We start from the raw sequence: 17790 nt of genomic DNA, 5'->3' as shown, positions 1-17790 counted from the left end.
TCCAACAAAAGTAATATTTCAAAGAGAGCAATAATTTGAAGAGACTTACTGATTTCACTCGGAGTGCAGTATTCAATTGTAAATGGAATTCATGTTTATTTACAGGAGTCATTTCTCACCGCAAAAAGCATTTTAATTGAATTGACTGGCCGTGCGATATTAACAACCAACAGTTTGTACGAAATTATTCAATTTTCATTAGAGCAGTTTCCACACGCAAATTTGCGGCTAAATACGTGTCCAGCGCATCTGATCAATGTACTCTTCTACTTTCAAGAGTGGAAGGATAGTCGTAACAGAACAAAAATGTGTAAAAAGAACATTACACACAAAATTACACTGCACAATGTCTATAATTTGTTTGATAATTTACCAAAATTTTACTTCATTCAATTTCGCGTCGTATTTGCTACATATCTGGAAATTTATTTTCTTTACAGAACATTCGATAACGATTATCTTATCGCAGCCGACTGTCGCTTTTTAAACATAATCGCGCAGTTGCCTGTGAAGTGGTAGATATTCGTTTGTATAAAATGGATTCCATTTGCATTACGAAGCTATAATTTAAAAATTGTCAATGGCGTGAGGCATTCTCCACTCACAAACATAACATTGGTACCATATTAATTTATACACTTTACTAAAATAATTTAATGTACGATCATTGGTGACGAAATAAGAAACTTGAAAAATTAGTAAGAAATGAAATGCGTACCTCCTAATAAAATGCGTACCTCCTAACTACAAGTGCGTAGATGCGACAGCTTTTCATAATAGGTGTGCATTCCTGAGGAAGTCGTAATACTACGCATGTGGCTTAATATCGTAGAAAACCAAGGTAGATCCCATCATATCATAAAAACTTATATGTAACTATCTGAACGAGCCAATATGCTGCCACCACACTTCTGTGACTACGGTTAGGTTGAGTTGCGTGGGCACTTACAATTTACCGACGTTGAAGTTACTACTGAATGTATGATGACACACGGCAGGGCGCCTAATAGTTCCTTGCATAGGTCTTTCACTCTCAGCGTTCGTAGCATTCCACCTGCCTACAGCCTTCTCATGTCATGCACAAAGTCACTTGTAGGATCCTGAAGAACTGTAGCAAAGGGTGATTAGGAACAGACAGTGGTGGGACGTTTCTTGTGAAAGGTATCTGAAGTGCAGCTTGAGGCTGTTGCAAATGGACGTCATTGCAAGGGCCAGACGTGGCGATCCAATGGATGATCCCAGCACCTCTCACTTACCCCTTATAGGTCCATTACTGTGACCACCTCCCTTTGTGATCCTACGAATGGAGACTCCTCTGCCGTCATCGAGTGAGAGATCGCTTCATTGTTAGCTGGCAGGGGTAACCTACCGGGGGGGGAAGGGGGGAGGGGGGGAGGGGGGGAGGGGGGAGGCAATCTAAAGGTTCCGTTGTACTTCTGATAGGTCTGAGGCGCTATCTGTGGCTAGCAATCATGCTGAGCCAGATACAGTCCCTTGCTCCGTACCGGCCTGTGTGGCCGAGCGGTTCTAGGCGCTACAGTCTGGAACCGCGCGACCGCTACGGTCGCAGCTTCGAATCCTGCCTCGGGCATGGATGTGTGTGGTGTCCTTAGGTTAGTTAGGTTTAAGTAGTTCTAAGTTCTAGGGGACTGATGACCTCAGCAGTTAAGTCCCATAGTGCTCAGAGCCATTTGAACCATTTGAACCTTGCTCCGTTCCAGAGAAAGCTTCAGGGCGGACGGGCCCACTGGTGGTTGGGAGCTCCAGTGTTAGGCGTGTAATGGAACCCCTTACGCAACTGGCTGCTAAGATGGGAACTTTTTCTCAATGTGCGCTCTGTGTACATTCATACTGGGAGGAACATTCTGGATATGGAACGGGTGCTTTCGGATTCTGTGAAGAGCACAGGGTGCAGCCAGCTGCAGGTGGCGGCTCATGTCAGAACTAATGATGTGTGTCGCTTTGGATAGGAAGACATTTTCTCTATTTACGGGCGGCTATCGACTGGGAAAGACTGTCAGCCTGGCTTGCGAAATGAAGGTAGAGCTCACCATCTGTATCACTGTCGGCAGGACGGATTGACACAGAGCCTCATGAATGGTCTGAACCACAGGGTCAGATGATTCTGCGACCGTGTAGGCTCCAAGTTCCGCAACGTTCGCTTCAAAAGGCAGAAAGTTATTTAGAGGATTAGTAAATTACTGCGGCCATAAAATATAAACAATTCTATTGTTGTTGCGGTCTTCAGTCCTGAGACTGGTTTTATGCAGCTCTCCACGCTACTATATCCTGTGCATGCTTCTTCATCTCCCAGTACCTACTGCAACCTACATCCTTCTGAATCTGCTTAGTGTATTCATCTCTTGGTCTCCCTCTTACACTCCACGCTGCCATCCAGTACTAAATTGGTGATCTCTTGATAACTCGGAACATGTCCTACCAACCGATCCCTTCTTCTAGTCAAGTTGTGCCACAAACACCTCTTCTTTCCAATTCTACTCAATGCCTCCTCATTAGTTATATGATCTACCCATCTAATATTCAACATTCTTCTGTAGAACGACATTTCGAAAGCTTCTAATCTCTTATTGTCGAAACTATTTATCGTCCATGTTTCACTTCCATACATGGCTACACCCCATACAAATACTTTCAGAAACGACTTCCTTACACTTCAATCTATACTCGATGTTAAAAAAATTCTCTTCTTCAGAAACGCTTTCCTTGCCATTGCCGGTCTACATTTCATATCCTCTCTAATTCGACCATCATCAGTTATTTTGCTCCCCAAACAGCAAAATTCATTTACTACTTTAAGTGTCTCATTTCCTAATATAATTCCCTCAGTATCACCCGACTTAATTCGACTACATTCCATTGTCCTCGTTTTGCTTTTGTTGATGTTCATCTTATATCCTCCTTTCAGGACTCTGTTCATTCCGTTCAACTGTTCTTCCAAGTCCTTTGCTGTCTCTGACAGAATTACAATGTCATCGGCGAACGTCAAAGCTTTTATTTCATCTCCATTAATTTTAATACCTATTCCAAATTTTTCTTTTGTTTCCTTTATAGCTTGCTCAATGTACAGATTGAATAGCATCATTGAGAGGCTACAAACCTGTCTCAACCCCTTCCCAACAACACCTTCCCTTTCATGTCCCTCGGCTCTTATAACTGCCATCTGGTTTCTGTACAAATTGTAAACAGCCTTTCGCTCCCTGTATTTTACTCCTGACACCTTCAGAATTTGAAAGAGAGTATTCCAGTCAACACTGTCAAAAGCTTTCTCTAAGTCTACAAATGTTAGACACGTAGGTTTGCCTTTCCTTAATCTATCTTCTAAGATAAGTCGTAGGGACAGTATTGCCTCTCTTCCAATATTTCTACGGAATCCAAACTGATCTTCCCCGAAGTAGTTTTGCCATTCGTCTGTAAAGAATTCGCGTTAGTATTTTGTAGCCGTGACTTATTAATCTGATAGCTCGGTAAATTTCACATCTGTCAACATGTGCTTTGAAACATCGTGGCAGATTAAATCTGTGGCCGGACCGAGACTCGAACTCGCGACCTTTGCCTTTCGCGGGCAAGTGCTCTACCAATTGAGCTACCCAAGCAAGACTCACGCCCCGACCTTACAGATTTACTTCTGCCAGTACCTCGTCTCCTACCTTCCAAACTTTACAGAAGCTCTCCTGCGAACCTTGCAGAACTACACTCCTGGAAATGGAAAAAAGAACACATTGACACCGGTGTGTCAGACCCACCATACTTGCTCCGGACACTGCGAGAGGGCTGTACAAGCAATGATCACACGCACGGCACAGCGGACACACCAGGAACCGCGGTGTTGGCCGTCGAATGGCGCTAGCTGCGCAGCATTTGTGCACCGCCGCCGTCAGTGTCAGCCAGTTTGCCGTGGCATACGGAGCTCCATCGCAGTCTTTAACACTGGTATCATGCCGCGACAGCGTGGACGTGAACCGTATGTGCAGTTGACGGACTTTGAGCGAGGGCGTATAGTGGGCATGCGGGAGGCCGGGTGGACGTACCGCCGAATTGCTCAACACGTGGGGCGTGAGGTCTCCACAGTACATCGATGTTGTCGCCAGTGGTCGGCGGAAGGTGCACGTGCCCGTCGACCTGGGACCGGACCGCAGCGACGCACGGATGCACGCCAAGACCGTAGGATCCTACGCAGTGCCGTAGGGGACCGCACCGCCACTACCCAGCAAATTAGGGACACTGTTGCTCCTGGGGTATCGGCGAGGACCATTCGCAACCGTCTCCATGAAGCTGGGCTACGGTCCCGCACACCGTTAGGCCGTCTTCCGATCACGCCCCAACATCGTGCAGCCCGCCTCCAGTGGTGTCGCGACAGGCGTGAATGGAGGGACGAATGGAGACGTGTCGTCTTCAGCGATGAGAGTCGCTTCTGCCTTGGTGCCAATGATGGTCGTATGCGTGTTTGGCGCCGTGCAGGTGAGCGCCACAATCAGGACTGCATACGACCGAGGCACACAGGGCCAACACCCGGCATCATGGTGTGGGGAGCGATCTCCTACACTGGCCGTACACCACTGGTGATCGTCGAGGGGACACTGAATAGTGCACGGTACATCCAAACCGTCATCGAACCCATCGTTCTACCATTCCTAGACCGGCAAGGGAACTTGCTGTTCCAACAGGACAATGCACGTCCGCATGTATCCCGTGCCACCCAACGTGCTCTAGAAGGTGTAAGTCAACTACCCTGGCCAGCAAGATCTCCGGATCTGTCCCCCATTGAGCATGTTTGGGACTGGATGAAGCGTCGTCTCACGCGGTCTGCACGTCCAGCACGAACGCTGGTCCAACTGAGGCGCCAGGTGGAAATGGCATGGCAAGCCGTTCCACAGGACTACATCCAGCATCTCTACGATCGTCTCCATGGGAGAATAGCAGCCTGCATTGTTGCGAAAGGTGGATATACACTGTACTAGTGCCGACATCGTGCATGCTCTGTTGCCTGTGTCTATGTGCCTGTGGTTCTGTCAGTGTGATCATGTGATGTATCTGACCCCAGGAATGTGTCAATAAAGTTTCCCCTTCCTGGGACAATGAATTCACGGTGTTCTTATTTCAATTTCCATGAGTGTAGCACTCCTGAAAGAAAGGATATTGCGGAGACATGGCTTAGCCACAGCCTAGGGGATGTTTCCAGAATTAGATTTTCACTCTGCAGCGGAGTGTGCGCTGACATGAAACTTCCTGGAAGATTAAAACTATGTGCCGGTCCGAGACTCGAACTCGGCACCTTTGCCTTTCGCGGGCAAGTACTCTACCAACTGAGCTACCCAAGCACGACTCATGCCCCGTCCTCACAGCTTTACTTCTGCCAGTACGTCGTCTCCTACCTTCCAAACTTTCCGGAAGCCCTCCTGCGAACCTTGGAGAACTAGCACTCCTGAAAGGAAGGATATTGCGGAGACATGGCTTAGCCACAGCCTAGGGGACGTTTCCGAAATTGAGATTTTCACTCTGCAGCGGAGTGTGCGCTGATATGAAACTTCCTGGCAGATTAAAACTGTGTGCCCGACCGAGACTCGAACTCGGGACCTTTGCCTTTGGCGGACAATTGCTCTACCATCTGAGCTACCCAAGCACGACTCACGCCCCGTCCTCACAGCTTTACTTCTGCCAGTACCTCGTCTCCTACCTTCCAAACGAGGAAGTTTCATATCAGCGCACACTTCGCTGCAGAGTGAAAAACTCATTCTGGGAACATGTGCTCTCTTTGGGATTGGAATTATTACATTATTCTTGAAGTCTGAGGGTATTTCGGCTGTCTCATACATCTTGTTCACCAGATGGTAGAGTTTTGTCAGGACTGGCTCTGCTCTGCCAGTAGTTCTACTGGAATGTTGTCTACTCCCGGAGCCTTGTTTCGACATAGGTCTTTCAGTGCTCTGTCAAACTCTTCACGCAGTATCATATCTCCCGTTTCATCTTCATCTACGTCCCTACCATTTCCGTAATATTGTCCTCAAGTAAATCGCCCTTGTATAGACCCTCTATATACTCCTTCCACGTATCTGCTTTCCCTTCTTTGCTTAGAACTGGGTCTCCATCTGAGCTCTTGATATACATGCAAGTGGTTCTCTTTTATTTGAAGTCTGTTTAATTTTCCAGTAGGCATTATCTATCTCACCCCTAGTGATATATGCCTCTACATCCATACATTTGTCCTCTAGCCACGCCTGCTTAGCCATTTTGCACTTCCTATCGATCTCATTTTTCAGACGTTTGTATTCTTTTTTGCCTGCTTCATTTACTGCAGTTTTATATTTTCTCCTTTCATTAATTAAATGCCGGGCGGTGTGGCCGAGCGGTTCTAGGCGCTGCAGTCTGAAACCCGCGACTGCTACGTCGGAGATTCGAATCCTGTCTCGGGCATAGATGTGTGTGATGTCCTTAGGTTAGTTAGGATCAAGTAGTTCCAAGTTTCTAGGGGACTGATGACCTGAGATGTTAAGCCCCATAGTGCTCAGAGCCATTTTGAACCATCAATTAAATTCAATATTTCTTCTGTTTCCCAAGAATTTTTACTAATCCTCGTCTTTTTACCTGCTTGATCCTCTGCTGCCTTCACTATTTCATCTCTCAGAGCCACCCATTCTTCTTCTACTGTATTTCTTTTCTCCATTCTTGTCAATCGTGCCCTAACGCTCTCCCTGTAACTCTCTACAAACTCTTGTTCTTTCAATTTATCCAGGTCCAATGTCCTTAAATTCCCACCTTTTGCAGTTTCTTCAGTTTTAATCTACAGTTCACAACCAATAGATTGTGGTCACAGTCCACATATGCCCCTGGAAATGTTTTACTATTTAAAGCCTGGTTCCTAAATCTCTGTCTTACCATTATATAATCTATCTGATACCTTCTAGTATCTCCAGGCTTCTTCCATGTATACAACCTTCTTTCATGATTGTTGAACCAAGTGTTAGCTATGATTAAATTACGCTCTGTGGAAAATTCTACCAGGCGGCTACCTCTTTCATTTCTTACCCCCAATCATAATCACCTGCTACGTTTACTTCTCTTCCTTTCCCTACTATCGAATTCCAGGCACCCATGACTACTAAATTTTTGTCTTCCTTCACTATTTGAATAATTTCTTTTATCTCATCATACATTTCATCAATTTCTTCGTCATCTGCAGAGGTAGTTGGCATATAAACTTGTACTACTGTAGTAGGCGTGCGCTTCGTGTCTATCTTGGCCACAATAATCGTTCACAATGCTGTTTATAGTAGCTAACTGCACTCCTATTTTTTATTCATTGTTAAACCTACTCCTGCATTACTCCTATTTGATTTTATATTTATAACCCTGTATTCACCTGACCGAAAGTCTTGTTCCTCGTCCGACCGAACTTCACTGATTCCCATTATATCTAATTTCAACCTATCCATTTCCCGTTTTAATTTTCTAACCTACCTGCCCAATTAAGGTACCTGATATTCCACCCTCCGATCCGTAGAACGTTAGTTTTCTTCCTCCTGATAACGACGTCATCTTGAGTAGCCCCCCCCCTTAGATCCCAATGGCGGACTATTTTACCTCCGGAATATTTACCCAAGAGGACGCCATCATCATTTAACCATAGAGTAAAGCTGCATGCCCTCAGGGAAAATTACGGCTGGGTTAAAACGTTCGCAGTACCAGCAGAGCAAGGCCGTTTTGTTTAGTGTGACAAGGCCAGATCAGTCAATCATCCAGACAGTTGCCCCTGCAACTCCTGAAAAGGCTGCTGCCCCTCTTCAGGAACCACATGTTTGTCTGGCCTCTCAACAGATACCCCTCCGTTGTGGTAGCACCTACGGGACGGCAAGGTCCATGATTCATGGAGGGGGGATAAACTATTAAAAAGAAACATATTATTATAGCGCGTTGCGGAGAGTAGTCCGAGATACATACACAATACAGGTAACAATTAGGTCCTTCATTTATAGGTCGTAATGGATATAATAATTACTAAAATATCCAGTACTGTGAAGACAACACGTTAACGCAACCTTAAACTTTAAATATCCACTGTGTGGCAATCCTGAAAGTTACAATACGGTTCAACAAACTTATTAACCTTCAAATGCATAAGTTAAACAATCGAAGTTAGGCACCCAATATCTAAGAACTCTTCCTGCGAAATGACGAAAGTGATAACAATTTTTCTGATTTGCTGTTTTGACTGGAAGTGTAAACTACAAGGCACCAAAAATAACGTACAAGACGAGGTTAACATAAAAATTTTACAACATAGATTTCTTGGGTGTGCATTCTGCCCGTAATTCCTCAGATTTCGCATTTGCTTGATTCAGAATTTAGTCACTATTCCACAAAAATTCCGATAAAGTTATTACATTTAACCAAGAAAAAATCAAAATACAAAAACTATACAACAACGGAGGCTAACTTGATTACAAAATTTTAGAGACAAAATATAAAATTATAGGAAGGAAACGCACATGAATAATAAAATTCGTGAAGCAATGATAACAGAATTAGACCCAGTGAACATTTTGTAACAATTTAATAAAATAATTACTTGCTACTTCTAGAAAGCCAAGGTAGGCTTTCTATAGCGAGCAAGATCAGAATATTGCAAATGGGAACGCCGAAAAGTTTGCATCAGGAAAAACAGAACAGACAAACGTGGCCAGTTAAAAGCACAAGTACCGACTTAATCAAAATGGATGATGTAAAACGAGCACCCAGCAAATTATAACAAGATATATGATTTTATTCAGGTGACCGGCTACCCAAATCAATGGACAATTATTGTATTTACCCGGTTATAAGACGAGGTTTCTCTCAAGATTCGTCATTCTGAAAATACGAGGTCGCCTAATATACCAGATTACGCAGTTGCTGCTGAGGTCAAAGTTTTTGCTTTAATAGGTTAGTATAGTAATCGTCTTACATTTGCAGATGAAGCTGTGACTATTGATGAATTATACAAACTTATTTTCGACAATACCGAAGATTAGGACGTAGAAAATGATGTTTGCGTTCAAACAGGCTTGAGATATATATGTCGATACACCGAAGCGCTAGAAACCCCCTATCAAACTTTCTCGTCCAATCAAGTCACATTTGACTCGCTGCGCTAGCGCAAGGGATACGCGAGAAACTATGTACTAGCGACTAAAACAATTTAATGCTCTGCTTAAAAATTGACAGTTTTGTGAAACATCAGAGGACATAATATTAAATTTTATAACCCTACAAACTTTTGTTGTATTTGAACAAATTTGTAATAAAAGTTCGCATGGATATGGATATCATGCACATACATTTACGTTACTTTTTAAGTAAAGGTTACATTCAAAAACAAAAATCTTCTCCTTTGAAAACTAGTACTTGATTCCAAACCCAAGTCAATATTTTATTTGCTTACGATAAACTGTAATGATTTCCTACTTGGGTTCGAAATGATAAATTCGGTCGTTTTTCACGTATTAGAATGTGGCCGAAAAACGGTACCAGCTTTCAAACAGCTCTGGATCAGGCTAATGACATTTAGATGAAACGAGAAAGAAACCTAATCCAGAATGAAGTATCTAAAAACGAAATAAATCACATTAAACTGACTGCAGTTGTTATCGTAAGAATAAATTACATCGGAAAGAAACGTTTTCGAGATAATATCAACAGACATAGCTACATCGCGGGTTCGAGAATTGGACTGAATCGTGATTTTGATCTTCTATTTATGTATTAGTTGCTGCTATTACATATAACCTGCACCCTGGAAGATATTGCCGTCTACTTTCCACTGCTGCTCAAGAGAAGCACTACGCCACGTTGGATGCTTTTTATGAACATCTAACACGTTTAAGCTGCAGTTTGCCTCAATCGATTTGCAATCGGAATCGAATTAACTCCAAAAACTGGATAAATACTCAACAACAGCACTCATTTCCCCAGGACGTACTAAAAATCTAGATTGGGGCCAACGGCGTACCTGCTTGTTTAGTGCCGAAATATTGTTGACGCTCACCGTGAACAATCGGTGGTGGGTCAGCTTCTGGTTCTACACAGCCAAAGACAGAGCGGTGGGCATACGACATCTTTGAAACCAAGAAACATTACAACATTCTTGCGTCAGTATGGAAATGAAATTCGCTGTTTTCAGGAAAAAGAAACAGTTGTGTTCTGGGGTCCAACCGGAAGCACAACCTCGGAAACCGCACCATATTCGGAAGAAACAGCTGTCCTGTTACAATGATGATGACGATAATGATTATGATGAAGTGATACCGCAGTCAACAGTATAAGTAAACAAAAAGGCAGTAAGGTAAAATTTTATGTAAACTGATTCTTTTTGTTTCTTTCTCCTTGTATTAACAAAATGTAGGTAATCAACAAACGGCATAAGTTCAGAACAAATGTATGTTATCTGTTTAGGTAGAGAAAGTTTGTAATTTTGATTAGTCGGGATTCGAACATAATAAACTTCATTAATACACTTGTCACTCACATAATCTGCCGAATTAACCAAATAATGCTGATTTTGCTAGAGAAATTTTGATAAACAAGCATCTGCGATCGACCTAACCGATTCAAGTCATAACAAATACTCTGTAGAAGCATTAAACGAAATAGGAGGATACTGAAACAAAGCAGGAAGGGGAAATCTATGTCCTGCACGCAAATCCGCGGTTACCAACTTGGCTCCGCGTTTACTAGGAGATAACACCAGCGCACAAGGCACAAGTAACGGACATCACAACCTATACACGTCCGATACGCCAACAGCGCAAATACTAGGGTGTCGGGCCTCCACAGTAGGAAATGACAGCCACCCACTAGTGTACCACTGATAGACACCAAACAAACAGCGGAACCACAGACTAAGAAAAAGAAAAACACTTGTTGCACACCAAACAACCCACCAGCCATAGGATAATACGATCGCGGACTTGGGGCACTTTACAGGAGATTTAAAGGCAGAAATTAAATACAAGTTACTACCAGATGCAGACGTTACAAAAATAAGTAAGAAAAAACATCGGACGTCATATAAAGCACGATAGCTGATCACTCAGTGCCCTTCAGTGCACTTAACCCGGTGTTTAAACTCTTACAGAGCCACGTAACGACTAACGACGCGTGTTTCCAACAAGTACAGTGCAAAAACATTTAACAACGCAAGTGACTACAAACTACGGCCAGCCAGCAGTAGGCCCACCTAACCAAGAAGCACCATGAACGCATGATGAACGTTCTCGAAAGGACAGACACCAGTCATTCATGTAATTGATTCGCGTCGATGGGCAACGATCGAGCGAGGTGCCACCGTGGTTAGCACACGGGTGCGTATTCGGGAGGATGAAGGTTCAAACCCTGGTCCATTCATCCAGATTTAGGTCTTCCATGATTTCTCCAAGTCGTCAGAGACAAATGCCGGATGCACGGCCTACTTCCTACCCTATCCTTCACACAATCGAAGCTTCTCCTCCGTCTCTAATGATCTGGATGTCGACGGAACGGAACGTTAAAACCAATCTTCGTTCCTTCCTTCTTTCGACGGGCAATGAACCCACGACTTTCAGTGCGGATGCACATTTACGTTCGACCTCCAGCGTGAATCTAAAAATTGCGAGCGTGGAGGACGTAGGTGGAAAATGCGGGAAGGCGGCGCTAAGTGGCAGCATAATTTGGCCGACAAGACAGCGGGCACAGTCTGCTCATTTTCGGCAAACACTGTGTCCAGGAGACGCAGTGGTTAACACAAATGCGTAGTAAACCGATGATCCCGGGTACTATTCGCGATATAGCACACATTTTTCACTGGTCACCGCTGATTCTGCATAAAGTCAAGTTGCAAATGATATAAATAGTCCCTTCCCTTTCCCTTCTTTTCACCCCCCGCCACCTTCAATTTACACAAAATAACCCTGAATAAATAGGATCATCATGAAGGTTAGAGGTATTAGTGACGAAAAGTCATTGCAGCGATACTGAATACCCTAACTTCCCAATGTAGTAAAAACGAACACAAAATAAATCTGTTTAAGAAAGCACACATAAATTCGCTTGCCGCCTTCCAAAGAGACAGTCTCCACTCATTCCAAACTAACTATGTAAGCGTAGACCGAATGAGATCTTAATTCAATGAAATAGTATCGGCGGCAATTGAGGAGTTTGTGACAAATAAAATCAACAAAATACGATATTGGTCCCCCATGGTACACAAAACAGGTCAGAACACTGTTGGAGAAGCAATGGAAAAAAGTGCCAGATTCAAACGAACGAAAAATATTCAAGACTGGCAATCTTTTACGGTATCAATTCCAGATTCTTTTAATAGTTTTAGCAGTGAAACTCAGTCTCGAAATCTGGCAGAAAATCCAGAGAGAGTCAGGTCATATGTACAGAACACCAGCGGCAGGACCCAATCAACACGTTCGCTGCGATATGGACAGTGACACTAAAGTTTAGTTAAGAAACACAGAATGTCGCAGTTCCTTCACCAAAAGAGATGAAATAAGTAGTCTAGAATTTAAGTCAAGAACACCTGCGGAGATGAGTAACTTAGAAGCAATCATGGTCAGTGTACCGAAGCGAGATAAATCACTTAAATCACTTCGGATCCAGATTGTATTTCAGTTAGTTTTCCTCCAGAGTTTGTTGACAGAATAACTCCATACTTAGCAACCATATACAACCGCTCGCTCAAAAATATCAATACCTCAAGCCTGGAAATTTGTACAGGTCGCACAAATATTCAAGAAAGGAAGTAGTAGAAATACGACGAATTACAGACCACTAACTCGAACGTCGATCTGCAAAAGAGTGCTGGAACACATACTGTGTTTGAACGGTATAAAATTCCTCTAATAAAACGGTCTATCGACACGCAGTCAGGAGAGACCGAGATAATATCGCGCCTATGAAACACAAGTAGCTTTTTATTCGTACAAAGTAACGAGTGTCATCTATAGGGGACCTCAAACTACTTTCATGAAGGCTGTTGTCACAGTTCCTCAAGGAAGACTTCAGATCAAATTGCTTACGCATGGAGTATCGTATCAAGTGTGCGACTGGATTCACAATATCTTGTCACAAATGCCGTAAACAGTAGCAATCGACTGAAACCTATCGAGTGAAACAGAAGTGACATCTGGTGTCCCCAGAGTAAGTGTTATAGGTCCTCCGCTGTTTATATACTACATTCTAAGGAAAAAAATGGAAAAAAAGCGGCGCACGACGAAGAAATTAAAACGATTATAGTTACAGAAAATTATGATGATTTATCCAAGAGGAAGTGTTCACAAATTGAGAAAATAAGTAACGCTTAGGTTCACGTCTGGCCATTATGCAAGCAATTATTCGTCTTGGCATTGGTTGCTAAAGTTCTCGTATGACCCCTAAGGCATATCATGCCAAAATCTGTCCAGATGGCGCTTTAGATCATCAAAATCCCCAAAATCCCGAGCTAGTTGGGTGGCATTGCCGATAATGAATGCTACAATAACGTTACAAATTTCCTCAAATGGGGAGAGACCCGGCGACCTTGCTGGCCAAGATAGGGTTCGGCAAGCTTGAAGACAAGCTTGAAGACAAGCTTGAAGACAATTAATAGAAACTGTCACTGTGTGAGGACGAACATTATCTTGCCAATATAAGACCAAGATGGCTTGCCGTGAAGAGCAACCAAACGGTGCGTAGCTATCGTCGACGTATCGCTGTGCTGTAATGATGCCACAGATGACAACCAAATGCGGGTGGGGTGGGGGATGATGGTCCTCCTATGAAAAGAAATGGCACCCCAGACCACTCCTAGATGTCTCATCTTATGGGAAAGATTGTCAGCTTGGTATCCTGGCGTTCTCTGGAGCATCTCCAAGGACATCTTCGGCCTGGAATCTCATTGATTGCAGTAGAATTGTCCTCAGGGATGATTTCTGCTTCGAAATAGGCATCAATGATCGGCGAAGACCGTTTGGAGACCCCCTCCCCCCCCCCCCCCCGGCCGTCCCAGGCAGTAAGATACCAACAGGAATGTCACTCCCCATACGGTCTGACAACAGGAGTGATGATGTGGAATGCCACTTGTTTTCATAGGAGAACCACTTTAGTTGTCATCCGCGGCATAGCGGTACGTCGACGACATTCTACGCCCCATTTTATTGCCCTTCATGGCAAGCCATCCTAGACTTACATTTTAACAAAATAATGCCTGCCCGCACAGGGCTAGAGATCCTGCTGCTGTCTTCGTGCTTGCCAAATGCTACCTTGGCTAACACGGTCTCCGGAACTCTCCTCATTTCAGAACGTTTGGAGCAATACAGGCAGGGCCTTCCAAACAGTTGGGGATTTTGACGATCTAACGCACCAATTAGATGTAGTTTGACACGGTATCCCTATGGAGGACATCCAACAGCTCAATCAGTCAACGCCAAGCCGAATAACTGCTTGCATAAAGGCCATAGTGGACGAACATGCTATTTATTTGTTGAGTTTGTAAAACTCTTTCTCTAGAATGAATCAACATTACTGAAATTGTGTTCATTTGTTTGTCTCTACATGTAAATCACATCTACCGATTTCCGTCCCATTTGAATAATTCCTTCCTTGTGAGTATTTTTTGATTGTTTTGCCTTAGAATGATATACCGGATTTACGAGACAAACTTGTGCAGAATTCGTAGATTATTAGTAGATGATGCTGTCATTTATCGACTATGAAATTCGTCAGAAGATGAGAACCAATTCTAAAGTTATTTAGAGGAGATGTCTGAAAAGTGTGAAAATTGGCAAATGACTCTTAATGAGAATAAGTTCGCAATGATCGACATGGGTACTAAAAAGAATCCGTTAAACTTCGGATACACGAGTAAGCACATGAATCTACAGGCTGTCAATACAACTAAGCAACTAGAAACTGCAATTACGAACAACTTAAATAGGAACGATCACGTAGATAAAGTTGTAGCGAAGGCAACTAAAACACTGTGAATTATTGGCAGAACAATCAGAAGAGGCAAGCAGTCTGCTAAAAGAGATTGCCTATGTTACACTAGTCCGTCTTCTGCTGGAGTACTGCTGTACGGTACAGGAATCTTTCCATCGAACAAGTACAAAGGAGTGCAGCTGGTTGTGTGTCATCACTGAATAGGGGATATAGTCTCACGGTCCTGATAGGCGAGTTGGGATAGCAATCATTAAAACGGAGGTGTTTTCCGTTGCAGCGGGATCTTTTCACGAAATTTCAGTCATCAGTTTTCTCCTCTGAATTCAAAAAATAGTTTATTGATGCCAACCTATGTAGGAAGTCTTGATTGTCATAATAAAACAAGAGAGATCAGATTTAGCACTGAAAGATTTAGGCGTTCATTTTTCCCACACCGTATTCGGGAACTGAACGGAAGACAAACAGTCTGAAGGTGGTTCGACGAACCCTCCGCCAGATACTTAAATATGAATTCCAGAGTAATCACGTAGACGTAGATGCCGATATGTCGTGACATCCATTAGTAACTCAATTTTTTGGGATTCTCGAGGGCACGACTCTCATCATGGCAATACGAGTAGATCTACAGATTGTTATACACTACAATTGGGAAGGTCAACATCGGCAAGTGGTTAAAGCTGCTTGCTTTTAAATGTTAAGGAGCGCCCCGACAGTACACGGCATTACGTTTACTCCGTACTTTTTTTATCCATTGGTGATCACATTCTGAAATAACGACAGTGGTCGTTTCATTCCGTGTTAGAAGTATTCCACCTACAACGTGCACCAAAGTAATTATTCCAGCTCATTTTCTATGGTGCTGAGAGTACAGACAGTTCTGTAGGACCTCCAAGATAAATGTTCGATGGCCTAATGCTCTTTTAGTATTACACTGATCAAATTTACAGAACTTGGGCCATTAGTGGATATGTGTTATGCGATTATTACATATATCTCATACACTGCATATGGAGGGGATGTAGAACTTGGGGTGGATGCCACGAGGTACTGATGACATTCCTTATCATTTTTATTTCCCTTCTAACCTTCTCTTTTGAAAACTGATAACTGTACGCATCTATAACTGCCCTGGACTGGAGGTCCTTTGAACCTATAATCCAGTTTTCTGTAACACAGCCTCCACAAAGGTCGTATGATCTTTAAATAAAAAATTTTTCTACAATAAATGCTCTTTTATTAAGCACGATTTTCGTTTTCATCAGTATACGACCTGAGTGATACTCTGCGCTGCAACTAGCATTATCAATACTTACATACATGTGAATTCATATGGATTCATATATTGCTAGATGCTGTGGCTGTACCCAAAAGCTGTGTCGAAATTGTAGCGTAGTGTTCGCTCGTTACAGGCGATCTTACACGTGAAGGGTGCATCCTTGCTGGTGCCGTGAACTCAGCATTACTAAAGAAATCACCACTGTCTATTATTACTCACCCATGTACAACGAAGGTAAGGTTCAGGGTATATTCCAAGTGTAGTTATACTATATTTTAGTGAAGTTTCTCAGATATTTTATTAGGAGTGATATACGACTATTTCCAGTTACCTGAATCTCTTAGACGTATGAACTAATGCGTGGAATTTACAATTTGTGTCTATTCATCGCATTATGGGTACATTAATATTACATGACTGACAGTGTTGCATTGGCCGCATGGGCAGGTACGCTCCATCTTCTCTGTACTTCGCATAAATGCTATGGATACTGTACCGCCCACTAAATAGAATAGACGTTATCCATTGCGAAATAATACCCGATCTTGGGGAACTGTTCGCATAATCATTGCCTCTTGTTTCACTTCCGTTGCTTGAGATCCACCTTCTAGTTAAACACCTGGATTTGACGCATACCTCTGTCGCTCAGTTTCTGTCTACCTATATCTGAATTGTTCAATTTTAACCGAAATATTTCACCTTTGTACCGAACGGATATGAATATCGGATATATACCTAGTACAGTTCCGAACAAAATAAAGTTTTTACTAGCTGCTTTGGCGATATGTATAAAAATGTCTTTGGCTATAATTTCATTGCATTTATGGTCTAAATAGCAGTTACCCTCTGCACTTTCATATCAAAGAACATTAAGAATTCTTTGGCTTCGAATGATCCACGCATCGATGCCGTAACAGAGCTCAATTAGTACCGATGTTGTAAAAGCTATAAATCCTGTTTCCTCTTGGATTTCTGTTATGTTCTAATTAATGTTTCTAAGTGTTTTTTTCATACCTATACTTTGTGTAGTATCATCTTCATTGGCTCTAATCCGCCCATGTTTGCCGCTGCATTATGCCGTCCTGTTCCAATTGCAATTGTAAAACTGTTAATTAGAAATTGTTAAATAGATGAACTCCAATCTACTCATAATTATGAGACAGTTATTGTATGGTTTAAAAGACTATTAAGAAATGTTTTTTATTTGTTTCCTGGTATTAATATTTGACTTACTAAATAGATAATATAGCATGTCTTGTCCTATGTACCGTTACAAATTTCAACGATTGTGCTTCTTTGGTAAACGCAACAATTTGAGGACGTTGGTTATGTTAGGCTGGTGTGGTGTCACATCACACCTACATGTGTTAAATAGTACATTCATATGTTACTTTATTATAGCTAATTTGTAATTAGTATATAACCAGAAATGTCATTATAATTTAATTATCTATGCATTAATATGTTAAATTCTGACTCAGTAATAATTTTGTAAGATTTACTATGCACCATTATTACATAAAGTTATCATATTTTCGGCATCGTGCCTCCACTAT

This window comes from Schistocerca cancellata, chromosome 1, assembly GCF_023864275.1.
Source record: "Schistocerca cancellata isolate TAMUIC-IGC-003103 chromosome 1, iqSchCanc2.1, whole genome shotgun sequence".
NCBI lineage: Eukaryota > Metazoa > Arthropoda > Insecta > Orthoptera > Acrididae > Schistocerca > Schistocerca cancellata.
The sequence above is the reverse complement of the archived record's forward strand: the minus strand, read 5'-3'. Positions refer to the sequence as shown.